The sequence below is a fragment of the Limulus polyphemus genome, unplaced genomic scaffold (genome assembly GCF_000517525.1).
Source record: "Limulus polyphemus unplaced genomic scaffold, Limulus_polyphemus-2.1.2 Scaffold0, whole genome shotgun sequence".
Lineage (NCBI taxonomy): Eukaryota > Metazoa > Arthropoda > Merostomata > Xiphosura > Limulidae > Limulus > Limulus polyphemus.
This window is the reverse complement of record NW_013665610.1, coordinates 4,727,253-4,747,443: the sequence shown is the minus strand read 5'-3', so window position 1 is coordinate 4,747,443 and position 20,191 is coordinate 4,727,253. Positions and strand designations below refer to the sequence as shown.

At 31.2% G+C, this 20,191-nt stretch overlaps 1 long non-coding RNA gene across 2 annotated transcripts in view; it reads right to left on the bottom strand.

The window, feature by feature from the left end:
* Positions 1-20,191, bottom strand: part of LOC111085718 — a 42,292-nt gene that overhangs the window by 5,269 nt on the left and 16,832 nt on the right. The window contains exons 2-3 of one of the 2 annotated variants that reach the window (XR_002610543.1): positions 19,489-19,532; positions 17,648-18,985 (exon numbers count right to left, since the gene is read on the bottom strand). This is a non-coding gene — a long non-coding RNA (uncharacterized LOC111085718). Of the gene's footprint in view, positions 1-17,647; positions 18,986-19,488; positions 19,533-20,191 lie in introns of those variants that run through there. The other variant, XR_002610535.1, reaches the window with a different exon arrangement.

Genomic DNA, 20,191 nt, shown 5'->3' with positions numbered 1-20,191 from the left:
AAAAGTATTAATGTTAAGCTCCATACATTTAGTGAACAGATGTTTTATATGGATTTACATTTAACTATTCGAGACCTAATTATAAGCCATGTTAATGTGGAACATTACAAATATTTGTTTTTGTTTGATTTTATCAGTTATTTTATTTTTTCTTTGTTTTATACTTTGTCTTGATATTTCATACACACATTTTTGTTTGTAGACAGTCTCTCTTTATTTAATTATTTGGGGGGCATATAAGCAATTGTTATGTTTTATCCTCTATAAAAGGAAAGCGAAGAGAAGGAAAGGGGTGGACTAAAATCACCATCATCTTTTATTTTTGGGAGGGCTGTGAACAAAGTTTCCGTAACTACAAATGCCAAGAGTTATTTCCGCCTAGTAAGGAATATGGCTGACACAGCCAATAGTTGTGGGAACTGTTCGATGGTGAAAATTGTTCATCAGATAAGTTCCCTTAACTTATCTTGTATTCCCCAAAAGTTTTACACCCATTTTTCAGTTAATAGAATTGCACCGTAAGGCACCTATTTACCCTTAACACATAATACGACAACACGAAAGAAGTACACATATGACTGTTTGTTTTCAGTAAATAATGCTCCTTATAGTGTTTACCAGCCTATCACATGAGCATAATTTTATAAATTATGGGTATGTTACCCCCGCCCCCCAGAACTAGAGGTTTTTAGTTTCGATAATGATAGAAACTGTTTCTAGTCGTTATTTCTACCTTTTATCAGGCTTGGAAATGTTCTGAAACAATTTCTTTACTGTTACATACCCGACTTCTGATCGTACCGTGATTAACGATTATTGTTTTAAACAAAGAACGGTATTATCCAACCTGATAGTACTATATATTTTTGTCTTTTCATCTTTGACACTACGACACCCAGACATAGAACAATAGTTATATTTCTAACCACATTTAACAATGTAAATTAACCTTAATTCTCTGAAAATATTACTTATTACTCACCCAGAATTATGATAGAACATGTTTTGTTTTACTCCATTCAGAATGTTTTCTGATTTTTTTAAACATAAAGAAAATAGTTTTTATACTTATTGACTGTCATGATTTCTCGGTCTTAACACTGATGTACTTGGCAGGAGATGACTCAACACTCGAATGTGTTGTTAGATCTATAGACCAGTCCATTTGATTTCCTCTTAAAATATTAGGCTCAACAAAGGCTGTCTCCACCAATCTAAATATATGGAATAAAAATAATTTGAAAGCAAGTTAAAGTGTGTGTGTGAGTATTTGAATATGAATGAACATTGTATTAAGGGCAAAGCTGATGTCATTGTAGTATCTCAAAAGAACACGCCATTGATAGAGTTTTAAATGCCAAATTCCTCTGTATCAAACGTTTAGTGTAGTAGTATATTAAAATAATGATATTTTCATAGGATTACTGTGAAACATTTGTTTCATATATCATGTATAAAATGATAGCCAAGCTTTAGTAGTGTATTGTCTATTACAAAACAGTAAAAGTATGCTGATAAGTTAAAGTCTAGTGACGTTGTGATGCAACATTATAAAACTAGTTAAAGTACGTATTTGATTAGATAATGAATGGTAAGATGAAAAAAACAAAAAAAAAACGAAGGTTCTCAGTGTAACAGCAGTAAATCGGCACTTATCTGTGTGATATTCCTTCAACCATTCAGACAATGGAACGTTATTTTTAAACGCTTTTTACAAACACATGAGAAGGTAGAAGAGTATGTGAATAGAAGGGTAATTACATTTAATCTATTTCGGGCCATTTGGTGATCTTGGAAAACACAGAAATATTTTCAAAAATCTTGTGACAAATTGTATTGAATTCGATCACTGCTAATACACTTCGAAGTTTTCTTCCCAAATATTAAACACAGAAATTTTGGATAACATTTTCATTATCACTATTTTTATGATTAGTTTTCAAGAGTTATGAAGATTATTTTACACTGTAGCCAAGCGTATGGTCAAAATATCTTACAAACTGGTTGCCCTCCCCCCCAATGGACTTTCAGCGCTAGAAACCAGGTTTCGATACCCACGGTGAGCAGAGCTCGCTCCGATCGCCCTTTGTGTAACTTTGTTCTTAACTACAAACAAACAAATTGGCTGAACTCCTTGAAGTATTTTTGAGATAACAACTGAAATATTTTTTACTTAACAGCGAGGAAAAACAACTAATGATTTCAACGAATTTTATTCACTGTATGGTTTAATTTTAATTCTCAGTTTCTTATATAATTTCGCATTATTAATTATTAGCTACTTTTTGACTTCCAATCTATATCCTAAGTTTATTTATTATTTATAGAATTATCTACTATTGTTGTTGTTTTAGTCACTTTTGTCCTCATAATGTTTGTTTTGATACGTGTAAGTAATCTGAAGTTCATGTTATCAAAGTAATTTTTGTGAAACACCTATAACTAGTATGATTCGAAAAGATTAGTTATGCAATTATAATCTGAACTTAAAAGTTAAATTATGATTAACATTAAAACATTTCATACACTTGCCATTAGCAACTGAAATCCCTTAGATTTTATTTTATAAATCGCATAACCCATGCATGACCAAGCGCTCCTAATGGGATAATTTTGCTACGAATGTTCAACTACAGTTTAGTAGAAAACATATTTTGTTCGAAATATCAATATTATATATATATAGAAACTACAGTTGATTTCAAAGTACTGCATCAATAAATTCTCATTGTTGTTGTTGGTACTAATCTTAAAGCCAATATCATATTATAACATTGGGTCTTTCTTTTTGTTGTTGTTTATACTTATTTTAATGTACCAATACCAAACTATAACAATTGGTCTTTCTTCTTGTTGTTGTTTATACTGATTGTAAAGTAACAACATCAAACTATAACAATCGGTCTTTCTTCTTGTTGTATTTTATACTGATTTTAAAGTAACAGTATCAAACTATAACATTGGGTCTTTCTTTTTGTTGTTGTTTATACTTATTTTAAAGTACCAATACCAAACTATAACAATTGGTCTTTCTTCTTGTTGTATTTTATACTGATTTTAAAGTAACAGTATCAAACTATAACATTTAGTCTTTCTCTTTGTTGTTGTTTATACTTATTTTAAAGTACCGGTATTCTTTAAAATCAGTATAAAATACAACAAGAAGAAAGACCAATTGTTATAGTTTCAATAGTATCAAACTATAACGTTGGGTCTTTCTCTTTGTTGTTGATAATGATTTTACAATACCAATATCAAGCTATAATACTGGGACTTTCTCCTTGTAGTTATTATTGATTTCACAGTACCAACATAAAGGCATAAATTATCAACTTCTTTTATATTTTTATGATTAAGTCTATAGCACTTTAAACAAACACAAAGAACATTTTAATAATCAAAGCCAGTATTTTCTGTTAGAACAACCGGAAATGAGAAAAGCTTAGAGTCTACTCATTATATTTCTTTTATTAGCACGAATAATTTTGCTATGCAACTTCATGTTTGCGTGACTGACTTTGATAAGTTACTGTTTGAATGACTTTGACAAAATCACGTTTCAGTGACTTACTTTGATAACTTATTGCTTGAGTGACTAACTTTGATAAAATCATTGAATCATAACTGAACCAGTACAAAACTGGTTGAAATACTTCACTAGTATATAGCGCAGTCATTAATACTTTGAAAGTTAGCGCATGCGTTCTAGATATCAAAGCATCAGATACTTTTTTTTTTGATCCACTAAGCTAACGTTTTTGGCGTTTTGATTACAAATTGCTACACCTGACATTCAGTTACTGTTATCAATGAAGGAATATTTTAAGATAGGTTCTCCTCGTGTAAGTGTTTATCATATGAATAGTTAAGTGGTTTATTTAATCTATAAAATTCATAATTTTATATATTTTCTTTGATAACGAATGCAATGTGTCTGGGTGACTAATTGTAATCTCACCAGGTACTGAATAATGAATTTGCTATGTCAATAAACTATCTGCTTAAGGCTGTGCCAGAAGAGTTTCAACAAATCTATTTTTCTTTCCTCACACCAAAAGCACGGATATATCTTTTTTTTTATTTTATGTTGAAGAGTTGTCGTGTTTTATACTCACATTTAATTCCTGAAGCTAAGGAGGATTGTTTCTGGCAGTTTGCATTTATATACTCAGAGGTTCGAGGAAATCTTAATCGTAAAGAAAACCCTGAAATTTGGTGTTCAATGAAAACATAGACTAAAATCATATATATATAAAGTATTGTTAATAGGCATTGCAAACATATGCCTTACTGATAAAAAACAGTTACATAATAACCAAATGTGATGTTTCAACTCAACTTCTCGTACTATGATTGACATATATATAACTAAAGCATTTTTACTGTGCACGCAATTCTTTTGTAAAGGTCAATTTCAATTCACGAACAAAGTAATAAATATGGTGTCACAAGCTTACAAGTTACAGTTTAAGTGCCACATTATTTTAAACCCTGTAAGTAATGAAAGCTGTTATGTTATCTTTTAACACAACCTCACCACACACACAAACACAAAACGTTAGTTTCAGTTTCGGGTCTAAAATATTGGAGTTAGGTTAAGAAACAAAACGTGTAAAATAGACAAAACTAATTTGATGTAGATATATGTATACTGTGTGTATTTAAATCCAAATGACAATTTCCTGTGAAAGTTCAGTAATTAGTTTCCCTCAACCTAAGGCCTAAGTATTAATATATATGTATAAGATTTTGGTTGAAACTTCAGCAGCTACTCTTCTTCTTGCTACATCTTCAAGTACGTGAGCTGAAGAAACTCACAATACAACTAGCTGATAGTACCAGTTAAAGAAGCAAAGATTGTATAAAGGACAATGTAAGATAGTGTTCCTCCTTTTTCTTTTTCTTTATTAAATCCCTAATGACCTCATTAGATGCTAGCTGCATACCCTGCTCATTTAATTAACTGAATACTATTGTCGTTAAATTATACAAAAAAGTGGAAATGTACCCTATTTCAGGATGTTATTTTTTATTTCCTTTCTCTGGCAAAACTGCTAAAACAGAATAGCCCTTGTACACCGTCGACAGTTTCCAGTTACTATACCAAGACTTACGGTATTCAAGTCAGCCAACTCAAGGTGATGGATGCTACAACACACACACACACACATATAATGGATCATCTTTATAATAAAATGTAACTTAACTTATAATCCCCTTCTGTATACAACTTCCTTTTAAAGTTTGAAGCCACTGTTGCATAGTTTGTTGTTATTATATTTTCTCACACTTATTATACCGTGGCATGGGTTAATTCTTTAGTTTTTTTGTGAATAATAACGTCTTAATTAACTCACAAATGAATTTTAAGATTAAACATTATAGAAATACTTAGTAAAGATTTTGATAACTGCAACAACAGTAATTCACAGCTCTATTCCTCTGTGTTTTCTATATTGGGTCTTTAATTTTCTGCACAAATGTTCATTTAATAAACAAAACAAACATTTACAATGGTATAATATACATTTTACTATGTATTATATACAAGCCGTTCCATTGTCTTTATGAATTTGCATGTTATTATCAATTTATCTATTGTATATGTCAAGTCCATGCAGTACATAATCAACCGAAATACAGTCAATATTTTGACATTACTATAGTGATGACACACACGTATATATGTTTCATTTTATGTTTTTTACACCTTTTATAAGTATTTAAACGAGCATAAATTTCAACGACATAAGCAGAAAAACAGACAGCAAAACGAAACAGGATCAACTGAAATTACAACCATACTACTTCGGTTCTAGGCCTAATATATTTCAAGTTAAGTTACAATAGTAATAAAGGTTTTTCATATATGTGTAATGTGTTATTATACATACATATAATGTTCTAAGGAATTAGTTGTTATTAATTTTCAGCAACTGGTGAATACATTATGGACACGAAAATGCAAACTTTTACGTAGTTATAGAACTGGAATTGGTGCGGGTTTATAAACTAACAATCAACCGATGTTAACTTAATAAATTTTTACTTAAACTTAAAAGTATAGATAGAACCCTATTATCTTTTAAAGACTATATATGTCTTTATAAAATTCAATATACACGACACACACACACACACACTTGTTACGTTTTTTTATACACTACTTGGATTTTTCTTAATGAACCACTCACTTATCGTTAACTGGAAAATAAAAGATAAGAACTGTATGTCATTTAGCTTGTCTATGCACCGTGTAATCTATTTTTCCTTGACATGAAATTTTAGGTATTCTTCTGTATATAATTAACATTAGAAAAATAGTAGTTGTTTATTGTTGTTAAAACTTTATATATACTAGTTATCATATCTTTGAGTGCACTCTATCAATGATTAGATTCTAACAGATAAATAAAAACACTATTTCAAAAGTAAACATTTCAGACCATTCGATACGGTTGATAATTCATTGAAACTGGATTTTAAATAATTATTAATTAGAGTCCGCAGATAAGCCATGTAAGATTCTAAACCAAATTGTAATTAGAAGTGACTGTTTTTAGGTTTAGTTTAACTGTCCGCTGTTTGGTCGGAAACAGAATTCATTGACTGAAATCCATCATTTCTAATCACAGGAACATAACTAATTAGTTGCCCAATCAATGACAGGTAGAATGGTGTTGTTGAGCGTGAAACTAACTATATAAAACAGTGCAGTAAACATGGACACTTGATATCAAAATATATTTTATTTTGTGTGTGTCATTATAAACTTAACCTTAACTTTGCAGGTCAGCTCAAACAAGTAACATTTCTTTTTTGGAAAAGCAGTAACTCAACACGACACGATCGACTTTTTTTCAGCAATACTTAAGTTAAAAGTTTAGTTGGATTAACATTAAGTTTTACCGTTCAACTTTCTAGTTTCTTGTGAAATTTTAGAGATTATATTTACAACTTCACATCGTAGTATATTTAGTAACTTTTCTCGATATTTAAGTTTGTCGCCATCAGTGGATAAACGAATATTTTAACCGCTTGTCATGATAACTTAGATACGTGAACACGAGAGATGTGTAGAATGAAACACGTTGGTATCAAGGTTATGGTATATATATATATATCAATAATATTGAGGCAGATCACAGAATCATACCTCAATCAACGGACTCTTAAGAGAGATGCGTACTATTTTTTTATGTTCATTTAAACGTTTTTCAAGTTGGAACTATGAAGACAAAACTCGTAGTTAATTTTCCGTGTTTTAATGAACTAGAATATTGAAAATAAATCACAAATGAAAAGGTAAAATCGCTAATTTTTACACAGAGTGAATAAAATGAAACTTTCTCTAGTCGTGTAGAGGGAAGAAAGCATTCCCTGAACTTTTAATACTCGACAATATAGAAATATTTGAAAGTAAGTTACAGTGCACTTGAATTGTATAACCTGGCAGCTTTCAGGTTTCGCCTTCTCACAGCCACTGCTCTGTTTAATGCTCTTGTAGAAAACTTTATACATAATTCTGTATGTTTAACCTTTATTACAGGTACAAAATTGTAGTTTTAATTATAGTTTTGTAGACTCGTTAAGTTTGAGGAATATCATATTTTTTAAAAAGTTATTGAAATGAAGGCTTTCGTGACTATTTTTATGTAAAAGCGACATATCAGTAAAACGTTCCATCACATTGACATCAAAGTCGTTTCAGCCAAAGTAAAAGAAATGTCATGAGAAAGTCAAGATACAATGTTAACATTATTCTATAGTAAAACGTGCACAATAAGAATGCATCACTTAAAATTAATATGGGATAATGTACACAGAAGGATCGAAGCAAACGAACATCAAGATAGTCTTGTATATATTCATATAAGTATAGGTTTTCAAACGAGACCCAAAACTCGAGCGCTTTCGAATAGTTCACTATTCTTCTTTATTCTCCAATTCGAAAGCGCTCGAGTTTTGGGTCTCGTTTGAAAACCATTACAGCTTTTGTGTGTGAGCCTGTGTGCTAACTTCTTAGTCAAAATTATAATAATTATTGATACGAACTTCTGAATGAAAGTAAAGAAGAATGCATATCAATATTTCAACCACACTATACCTCCTGTTCAGATTAAGATTGCATCACGTGGTATAATGCACACTAGGACTTTATCGTGTAGACATAAAAGGAGATCATGTTGACATTCATTTAACATAATACACATAATACGATTGTCACGCCTGTTAATAATGTAATTTAATGTATACAATAAGATTGTACCACGTTAATTTTAAATTAAACCAATGTTTCGATTAATGAAGCATAACGCTGATACAAAGGTGAGTTCACGTTAACATTCATGTAGATTGCTGATGTTCATGATATGGACTTATCCAGCTCTGGCGAGCTAAACGAGGCAGAGATGAGCAAAAAATAGGGACACAGACGTTCACATATATGCTATAGATATTAAGACATACCGGTAACTATCCAATATCAAAGAAAACTTTCTGTCTGTCTGTAGACGCATCTCCTCCTAAACTAATTGACAGATCCAGACCAAAGTTGCCATGCTGACTTACTAATTCAAAAGCAAGCAAATTCATATTAAACTTTTCCATATATTTTTAAAAAGTAAAATGTTTTATTGAATTACTCGTATGTCGTTACTGCAGTAGTTATTTTTAGGAGTTGAGTTTAAACGAAACTCACACCACAACAAAATTCTACAAGTCAAAGATTGTAAATAAAATTTTCAGCATTTTGGTTTCTTTCCCATAATAACTAAAATATACAGCAATAAAATATTCAGCTATAATGTTGAGAATAAAGATATCGCTGCTGTTTAAGTTTCCCGCTGTTTTCTGATTCACACCATTTAACCTCCAGTTTATACTAGGATTAGAATAAGCGCTTAAACCTGAATTAGAGAAGTATTTCATCATTAAAATATTCTTAGGATACTTCTTACTTCTTCATGTAGAATATAGTTTTACATAGAAGCTAAACTCAAGATTACTATTAAATTAAATGCATTAAATGTATAAACTTCAGACAGTAAAAATCTTGACCACATCTCTACTGTGAAATAGGTTGTTTTTAACATGAAACAGCGCAACTGTTTTGCCATTTCTGCTAAGTTTCTCGACTAGACTTCTATACCTCCTCACTTCTGATCTACTTCTCGTGTCTTACAACAATTTTCTTGGAGAACGAACGCTAATGAAAATCCTCACGAAGATTTTGTTCATTTTTAGCCAATTTGTGCATGTTTTCCGCGTTTTCAAGAGAAAAAAATACTTCTTCAAATAACTTGCAAGACGTTTAAGGTAAGAGGTTTAAAGTGCATTACGAGAGCTTCAAGAGAAAGCCCATTATGGACTGAGAGTTCACTTTTACTTATAGACTTTCACCAGATCTGACAGGCTTTCACCAAGGGAAGAGCCGGGTATGTCATTTTCTGCTCAAAAAATTAGTGAATTTGCACATCTACTTAATTACTTATATATATAAACATATGTAGCATTTACTGATCTAGTCCGTCACGTGTTTATCTACGGAAGAAATTACATCTTAACTGAATGCAACGTGACTGGTAAAAAGTGTGTAACGGCAACTTTTGTGACTTCTATTACGTATAACTGTTTAAATTAATCACAGATTGAGGGTGTACAAAACATATCAAATTGAAGTCACCGGTATATGCGCATTGTTAGTATATATTACTTGAAACTGACATACTCCCAAACATTTGTATGTGTGTGTGAAATAGAACATTTAAATAAGTTCTAAGTGAGGGTAAAATGTAAAGAAAGAATAATGTGTTCGATTGGATGTCAGTTATTTTCTTCATTCATAACTTGGAACTAAAGATACTCAATGATGGAGTTTTCTCTTTTCTCTAAAATGAGACAACCAAATATTACCATTTTCTTTTTTCTATATGGCTTACTATATACTTCTAAAACAAACAAATACATATAACTAACTAACTAAATAATTCACACAAGTCTGATATCTTAGCCCAACCCCCCGAGGCTCAGGGTAAGTCTGAAGGCTTATAATGCTAGAAACCTGGTTTTGATATCCGTGGTGGGCACAGCACAGATAGCACGTTGTGTAGTTTTGTGCTTAACAGCAAAAAACAACAACTGATATCTTATGCTAGAGCTTTTAATGAAGTTAACAGAATAGTTTATATTTTCATCTTATTATACCAATGTCTATTGGAAGACTTTCTGCCAACTTTACAATATCACTCATTAGATTTCGTTATTACAACAGATCTTATGCATATACTTTATCTTGACAGGGTTTAACAATCTGGAGTTAAGAAACAAGACAATAGTCTCGTCACTTGTTATGCTCTTGCAGTTAGCTTAATGAAAGAAAACAGATCAATAAAACAAATAATCATCCTGACCATTGCCCTAATTTTAACATTTATTGGCCTATTTTCAAACGAAGTAATTAAACTACATTGTTTAACTACTTTATTTCAATTATCCCTAGCATGGGCTTTTATTATGTAGATTGTATTAATCTTAAACTCAGTGATTGTATAATATGTATCCAACAGCCACAACTATATTAGACTTTGATGGGATGCATAGAACATTTATACGTTTCAAGAAGTAGAAACGATTCCTCCTAATTCAACTGCATCATGATATAGAACAGTATTGTATTTGTTTGTTTTTTGAATTTCGCGCAAAGCTACACGAGGGCTATCTGCGCTAGCCGTCCCTAATTTAGCAGTGTAAGACTAGAGGGAAGGCAGCTAGTCCTCACCACCCACCGCCAACTCTTGGGCTACTCTTTTACCAACGAATAGTGGGATTGACCGTCACATTATAACGCCCCCACGGCTGAAAGGGCGAGCATGTTTGGTGGGACGGGGATTCGAACCCGCGACCCTCAGATTGCGAGTCGAGCGCCTTAACCATCTGGCCATGCCGGGCCCGAACAGTATTGTAAGAAATAAAATCGGGTTTTATAAAAGGTTCACACTTGACCTTCCTTTACTATAAAGTTTATTTTAAGGGCACTTTTCTTAATTTAAATATTATATTATGACGTCATACTGTCCAAATGAGATAGTAGCATGATGCTTGTATGTTTATTTTAGTATTTAAACTTAGAAACATTTTATAATCTGATAAACCCAAACCCTCTATACGGTGTTAAGTGGAGATACGAGTACAAACACCGCAGGCATACCATCACAAAACAGAAACGTAAATTCAAAACGGATTTCGTGGCACACATTTAAATTTCGTTTATTCCAATAATGAATATGAAGCATGTTAAATGTTTGGAGAATGATTTATTATACGAAAATAAAATCATGCATCCGTCGTGAAGACCTTATATACATTTTAATTGCAAATAAATGTTTGCTTCTATATAAAAAATGCAGTATAATAACTTTATGTGTTATTTATTTTAGTCGATATTTTAAAGACAATTTAGAACAGATTAATCGAAACAAAACCGTTTTGCACGAGTTAACGGAAAAGTAGCCCAACCCTAATTAGTTTTAATATTGATAAATGAAAGTAAAAACACAGTTTAGTGGTCTAATGACAGTGACACAACGTTAACAAGTCTGTATAAGGTTAGTGAAAAAATAAACATTATTCATGATTTTGTATATTGATGACGAAAACATAAAACGTCGTCACACAATTTGCATATGGTTAATTAAAAATAATAAGTTGTAACACAGTCTGTGTGTAATTAATTAAAATTACACATGTAATTGCTATATATATAGTTAATGTAAAATAGTACGGCATTATAAAGTTTGTATATATTCCATGAAAGATGAGACATCGTCCACAGTTTGCATATATATATATATATAATATCTTAAAATGCTAATTATATATGTTTCTCTTGTTCATGTTCTAATATGAATTTAAAATCTGAATGTTTTCTGTTCAAATAAAGTAATAAATTACTTACATGCTCTTGCAACTGAAATACGTCATCAACAGAACGTTTATAGTAAAGTTGTTTAATAAAGGAAAACGAGAGATATTTAAAATGGAATTTGTAACTTTAATGCGTAAAGCTTATGACGAAATACGTTTAACGATTTGAGAAATATCATGGTTGTTGCCATTCTGAAGTCAGCCCAAAACCAACAAAAACTTAGCTAACTTTCTCTGTTCTTCAAACTGTGGCACTGTTGCGTTATTTTCTTTAGTTAATGTGAAGTAGAGAAACATTATTCGGTATCTTTGCAGTTAATGGAATATAAAGGAAGACTATCAAATTAATTAATGGAAAATAAAGGAAGGCTATCAAATTAATTAACGGAAAATAAAGGAAGGCTATCAAATTAATTAACGGAAAATAAAGGAAGGCTATCAAATTAATTAATGGAAAATAAAGGAAGGCTATCAAATTAATTAATGGAAAATAAAGGAAGGTTATTAAATTAATTAACAGAAAATAAGGCGAAGTTACTCAGTATGTTTATAATTATTGGAAATAAAGGGATTTTAACCAGTTTGCATATAATATGTGAAACTAAAACAACGTTACTTAATCTAAGTGCAGCTAATATTAATCAAAATGGCATTACTCATTCTATATATTGTTATCACAATGTAAATTCATGTCATACGTAGTTTGTGTTTTGTCAGTAAGTCCGTAAAATGTCGTTATTCGTTATAATATAAGCGTCCGTTACTCAGTCATTTTAAGCGCACTTTTTAAGACAATACTGCTCATCAACACTATCCTCAATGGCCACTTGGACAACAACATATATATATATATATATTAACACATTTGAAAAGAGGAGATTATTTTGTAGAAGATAAATATTAAATTGGGAATTTGAAAACAAGCAAATAGGATTGTAAAAAAAAGTAAGCAAACAAGGCTGGAGATACTGCAGACATTATTTACTCAAACTATTTTGGCTCTATGCTGTTACCTAGAGCTACATTTGGTGAACTCAAAATAGGTATTTGTAATTTGAGTAAAGTAATACTTGATATGATAGATAACTTTATACATTATAATGATAACATACATAGCTAGTAGCTAGCTAATACGGTTCATGATGATTTACTCTAGCTTTGACTGTTTGACCACATTACTTCGAGATGTAAAATGTTAATCTCTAGCTGGAGATTTTCACGAAAATTTGTTTGAGAATATAAGAAACATTTATAGTTTCTGTGTAACTAAATTTTCGATACATAATACATAGCAATGGGCACATGTATATCTAGACTATGTCATAACCCAAGCTAAGCGTGTATATAATTTTACCAGGATAAAAGCAGCCTTTTCAAATAAAACATGTACATCTAAAACATCGCTTTAAATAAACTTTCATGTCGTTTAAAGTAATTATTTTACGAATGTGTGTAATAAAATTTAATATTATATGTATTGATTTTTTTACTCATTCACTCCATACATGATATATGGGTTGGCTTCCTAAAGACATCGATTGTATACTGTACAAAGCATTTAATATTCGCATGTTACAGTCATCTAATGTTCATCTGTTACTGATTGGTAATTCCTGTTTCACCCTGTACTTAAGCTTTTTAAAGGAACATCAGATATTTCTAAGAAATATAACTTCAAGGGGTAATGATAAGATCGTTTATACTAGAATTATGATGTTTTTTTGTTTTTTTTTAGTTTATGTCAAATATAGAAGAAACAAATCGAATTAGGTTTGGGCGTAATACACCAAGATGTTTTTGTTGTAGTCTGGCCAGAGAATAATAATAAGAATAAACATTGCAAACGGGCCGTTTTGAGCGGATTTTCTCTTCCTTGTTTATAAGTCTAACATGCGTGCTTTTTTTTTGTTCATTTTTGTAAGTGTAAAGTCTTAGCAGTCAATAGTAAAAGTTGTAAAGTGTTGTTTAAGATGAATCTTTACTGTTTAAGGTGCATTTTGCCTGAAGTTCTTTTAAGGTTTTGTGTAATTCCTTACAACCCCTATTATGAACCACTATCGGGGTTCATGATAACAGCATTTACATACTAATCAAGGAAGTGCCAATATCTTAAACAGAATAAGTTAAATATAATTTAGTCAAATAGTCAAGAAAATGTTTAATATTTTTTACAGAAATGCATATAAGTTAGTCAATTAAACGAGTCTTCAACGGAAGTACGTATGAGTTAGTCAAGTAAATGTGTCTCCAACAGAAGCATGGATAAGTTAGTCAAGTAAGCCTGTTTTTAACAGAAGTACCTATAAATTAATTAAGTAAACGTGTATTCAACAGAAGAACATATAAGTTACTCAAGTAAACGGGTCTTTGACAGAAACACGTATAAATTAGTCAAGTAAACGTGTCTTCAACAGAAGGGCGTATAATTTAGTCAAGTAAACGTGTCTTCAACAGAAGAACATATAAGTTACTCAAGTAAACCGGTCTTCGACAGAAACACGTATAAGTTAGTCAAGCAAATTTGTCTTCAACAGAATAACGTATAAATTAGTCAAGTAAACGTGTCTTCAACAGAAGAACGTATAAATTAGTCAAGTAAACGTGTCTTCAACAGAAGGGCGCATAATTTAGTCAAAAAAACATTATTTAACAGCAAAGAAAAGAATGACACGTTTGATGATTTGAAAGTCTTGTGCACGTCTGTTGCCAGTCTCTGAAGTCAGCTCAAGATCAACAAAATTCGGCTCGCCCCACATTTCCTCAAATTCACGTTATGGTCAAGTAAGATTCTTTTTATACACAAAAGAAAAAACTATATTTAACAACGATGAAAAAAATTACAATAGCAGTATATGCACGTTAGTCAAGAAAACAGTATGCATTCCAAAGTAGTATATTTACACGTTATGCAGAGTAAAATTGCCCCCATCAGTAGCATATACGTACGTTAATCATAGGAGATTGTTTTCCAACAGATGCACGTACACTGGTTAGTCAAAAGAAGATTATCTTCATTAACATAATAGGCAGGATAGCCAGGAGAAGCTAATTTTCAATATCAGGCTAGACAAATTAGTCAGAAAAGATTATTTTCTACGTCAACACGCACGTATTCGTTCAGTAAAAATTGTCACGAAGAGCAGCATATACACGTTTCCCAACCAAATACATAAGTATTTAATTGTTTTCAAGTCGTGCATTTTTACAAACATTACGATATTCACCGGTTGATTATTTATCTGTAAAGACAGTCATGTTGTTTTGATATTTGTTAAATTCAAATCTGTAGGATAGATTATTAAACTAGGACAAAGTGATTGTGATTCATATTACATGAAGTCACGTAAACTGATATTTTTATGTTGTTTTTCTGTTTCTTTGTGGTTAAGCACAAGGCTGCACAATGGGCTATATGTGCTGTGCCCACCGTGGGCATCGAAAGTCGATTTGTAGCATTATAAGCCCCCAGACTTACCGCTGAGCCACCTGGGAGCATGTAGTATATCTGTTAATTACTTGTTTCTTCAGGTTTTGAATATGTCACAAATGCGTGTTTGTTGATGAATTTTAGGCAAAGCTACACGAGGGCTACCTGCGCTAGCCTTCCCTCATTTTGAAATGACAAGTTAGAAAGAAAGCAGTTATTCAACGACACCCACTGTTAACTCTTGGGCTTCTATTGTGACACCGAATAGGGGAGTTGATCGTCATTCTTACAATGCACCCACTGTCCTAAAGTGCAGAGCATGATTATTTCTGCGGTATAGGTGACCGCACAACTGAACTCCAGCTCCACAGTTCGTTACGCTAATCACTCGACCACGCCCGGCCTCACCGCAAATGCAAGCCAGTCAGATATAGACCTCGGTGGGTGTAAACAAGCATGTTTACTCAGCGCAAATCAGCATAGAAAGAAAAAGACTACTAGTCATTTAAAAGAAAACAACTTCCGCAATCTGTCGTCCACAAAAACATTTTGACCCGTGACATTATTTTTGATGGGAACAAGGCATTTTCGACAATAACAACAATTATGTGTTGAAATATATATATATTTAAGGAAAGTTTGATTGATCGGGAATATCCTTTTGTTCGCATGGTTATTTATTGTTTTTTTAAAGAAATTCTACAACTTAATCAATCGATCTCGATTGGTTACTTAGCAAAATTATAACTGTTCTTGAAAATCTGAGCAAAATGAAATAGAATATGTTCATCTACAATGTATATTTATATACATTTATTAACTGGAATATATTCATATACAATGTATATTTATATACATTTATTAATTGGAATATATTCATCTATAATGTATATTTATATACATTTATTAACTGGAATATATTCATATACAATGTATATTTATATACATTTATTAATTGGAATATATTCATCTATAATGTACATTTATATACATTTATTAACTGGAACATGTTCATCTACAATGTATATTTATATACATTTATCAACTGGAATATATTCATCATACAATGTATATTTATATACATTTATCAACTGGAATATGTTCATCTACAATGTATATTTATATACATTTATCAACTGGAATATATTCATCTACAATGTATATTTATATACAATTATCAAATGGAATATATTCATCTACAATGTACATTTATTAACTGGAATATGTTCATTGACAATTTATGTTTATATGAATTTATCAAATGGAATATATTCATCTACAATGTATATTTATATACATTTATCAAATGACACAAAAACACTGTCCTGTTAAATTCTATTGTTATGAAATATTTTAAGGCCTTGCTACGTATAATCTTCAAGCTTGTAAATAGTATTATACAGTCTGTTTATCATTATTTAAGTAACGCTAGGATACTTCATACTACAATGAGTTACACTAAATTATATTAAATCTTTTTGCAAAACAGTGGAAGTTATAATGATATACATTTCGTCTCGACCACTTTTATATCAGTCATATCCCAGATGGCTTGATGAGCGAAAGGGCTCGTCGGCACTGGATACAGAAGATATAGTTTGGTTGACATATTGTTACATTTTACTTAACTTTCATAAGTTATGATAATTACTAATGTAGTCTTCTCTCGTTGACGCTGTGGTCAACTGTTGTTCAAGTAACTGATGATATAAGTAGCGTCTCAACCAGTTCTATGTTCGTCGTTTCTCAACCACCTGATGCGCATTGGTATTGAGCGTAAAACCTCGTCGGTACTGAACATAGCAGGCATAGTGTGGTTGACATCTAATGTTATATTTTTCGTTACTTTATAAGTTTTTTATAATTCAAATTGTTAAGCCATATCCAAGTGTAAATAAGTATTTGTTTATTGAAAAGAAATGGTTGCTTTAATTCGTTTTTTAGTATTTATTTGTTGAAAATAAATTGTTGCTTTTATTCATTTTTAGTATTTATTTGTTGAAAAAAAATAGTTACTTTTATTCGTTTTTTAGTATTTATTTGTTGAAAAGAAATTGTTGCTTTTATTCATTTTTTAGTATTTATGATATTTGTTGAAAAGAAATTGTTACTTTTATTCATTTTTAGTATTTATTTGTTGAAAAGAAATTGTTGCTTTTATTCATTTTTAGTATTTATTTGTTGAAAAGAAACTGTTGCTTTTATTCATTTTTGTCATCATTTTCCACGAATCCATTCTACACAAAATGCATTGACAGTGAAGTCTGAAAAAACAAAAACAAATATATATATCACATTTAACACAGTCTTTAATACGGAATCGCAAGGGAGAATTTTTAATAACCCTAGAGGAAATTAGTGTTAACTTAAATATAAAAGAGGAAATTAGTTTTCTTTTACTTATTTATCTTCCATCAGGGGGTGCTGCCTTTAATACTTGTGCAACACAACCCACACTTACAAACAATCTTATAAGCAATAAAGATTGGAACGCGTGTTTTTGAAAATAATGTGGTTAGATAATGTACCTAAAAGTTGATACAAAAAACATGGTTATCTTTATTGTGATTTACCTATATCGCAAAAGTTTAGATAGTTTTAAGCTGTAGTTCAGTTTTGTTTTCATATCGATTTTAAAGTTTGATGGATGCCTTATCTAATACTAGCAATTAAATTTTATTGAATTATTCAGCAAAAATAAGTATTTTAGACGTAGCTAATACCGATACATTTTTATACAGATAATGTAAGATAATAAATGGTATAGAAGTGTCTCAGAGAACGTTAAACATGTGATTATCCATACGTTTGATATCACAGGAAGTTACGTAAAATTCAGTAGTAACGAGAACCCCCTCCTCATTCCCTAAGAGACATATACGAAAATTCCTCTGTGCTGATATATCCCGTTTCCACTGTGCCGAAGAAGTAGAAACAAGCGTAGGTCGGGTGTTGTATACATCGTGATCATGATAAATTATAATGGCTTAACATCGTCATGTTACATCACATCACCTGTGCTAAAACTGTTCTATTAACGTTGCAAGATCACAGAGAAATAAGCGTAGGTCTGGTGTTGTATGCATCGTGATCACGATAAATTATACGGGCTTAACATCATCATGCTACATCACATCATCTGTGATAAAACTATTCTATTAACGTTTCAAAACGACTCAGTAGGAATAATTCATTATACATACTCCGTGATTGATAAATATTATGTCATCATCCTTATCAAACTAAGTGCTTATCATCCAAATAGATCATATTATGTACAAACAGAAAAAAATATCCCCTAAATATCAGCTTTAATGTTTTAACACATGTGTAATTCAGTTTAATAAAATGTCCAAGGACATTTTTGCATTATGCCACCAAAACGGTAACTGAACACTGGCGTGATTTATTGGATCCCCATGTGATGGGTTTACAAATGCGTTTAAGTTGTGATCTTACAGAGATCTCGCTCAGCAGTCAAGATCACCACCACCATTGAAGGTTCAGGTAAATATATATACAAAGACAGGATAGAATTCAATACTTTGCTTCTCTCACAATTGCAGTTTACAAAACCTTGTATATTAGAGTCGTTTTCGTTATGGCTGGAGAGTTGATGGTATTAAAAGAGATCTGTACAGAAAGAGGAAACATATCAATTCATAAAATTGTGCTTTCTAGTTTTCGAGGACATATTAACTTATAGTTTGTACCGTAGCAAACTATGTATACGTAAACTTTATGGTTGAGCCTTAAAAACTTTTTTTTAATGAAAAAGAAAATCTGAAGAAGTCACGTCATTTTAAGCATATCAGTTCGGTTTTATTTGATAGTATTACTTTGTTGTTGAGTTGTTAGCTATATATATATGTGTGTCTACAGATATCTCAACGGTTATAGTAATTAAAGAAAAGAGAGCGTAACTCAACAGTATTTCTCTGTCTTGTACTTTATTATTTTTTAATTCGAAACAATTAAGCCAAAAACAAGAAAACGCATATACAAGACTGACGAATAAAACTGGTTGCAAGCCATAATATGATAATAATAAAACCTGCTCTGGTAAAGAAATATCTACGAAACTAGGACCCGAACATCAATGGGGATACAGTTCTCAAGCCAATATCTAAACTTACCATTCATCGTCTGCTGCCAGTTGTGGGGAGGTCGTTAGTTATTCCTAATAACATATAAAAACAACGAAAGTAAAATAATGTACTATATATTTATATAGGTTAAAATATAATTTTATTAAATTCAGTTATATATTATACGTAAAATCAGCGCAAGTGAATTATTTTCAACTCAAGACATTAAATTGTTTTATATGAGAAAAATGAAATTATAATTAGTTGTACTAAATTGCACTTCCTCGGAATTACCCTTTCTTCTATGTTTAGAATGTAGTTGCTTTTATTTGATAATATTTTTGCTTGTCCCCTGAACATGTTCACATATGTAAGTTCAACATATTCAACTGATGAAATTATCCATGTTATTTTCTGTCCTTTATATTTCACAACTGAAGATGTAGTGATACTTCGCTCATCTTCTGGCTAAGAGCTGATTTTCTTTTAGCTTAATGGCAAGAGATTCAAGCATTCTAAAGTGAAATTACTTCCGGGAATGGGGGATGACGCGGAACACACTGGAAGTAATCACAACATCAACTTCATTTAGAAAATGGTTGGCAGTACCACTGATATTAGTTTTAGCATCGCATCGTTCTTATATTCGACTACGGAGCATTCTAGTGGTTGATTCAATATATTAGCTGTTTCACCTCAGGAACGTGAACTCATATATCACTAGCAAGATATTCAATGAACGTTGTTTGTC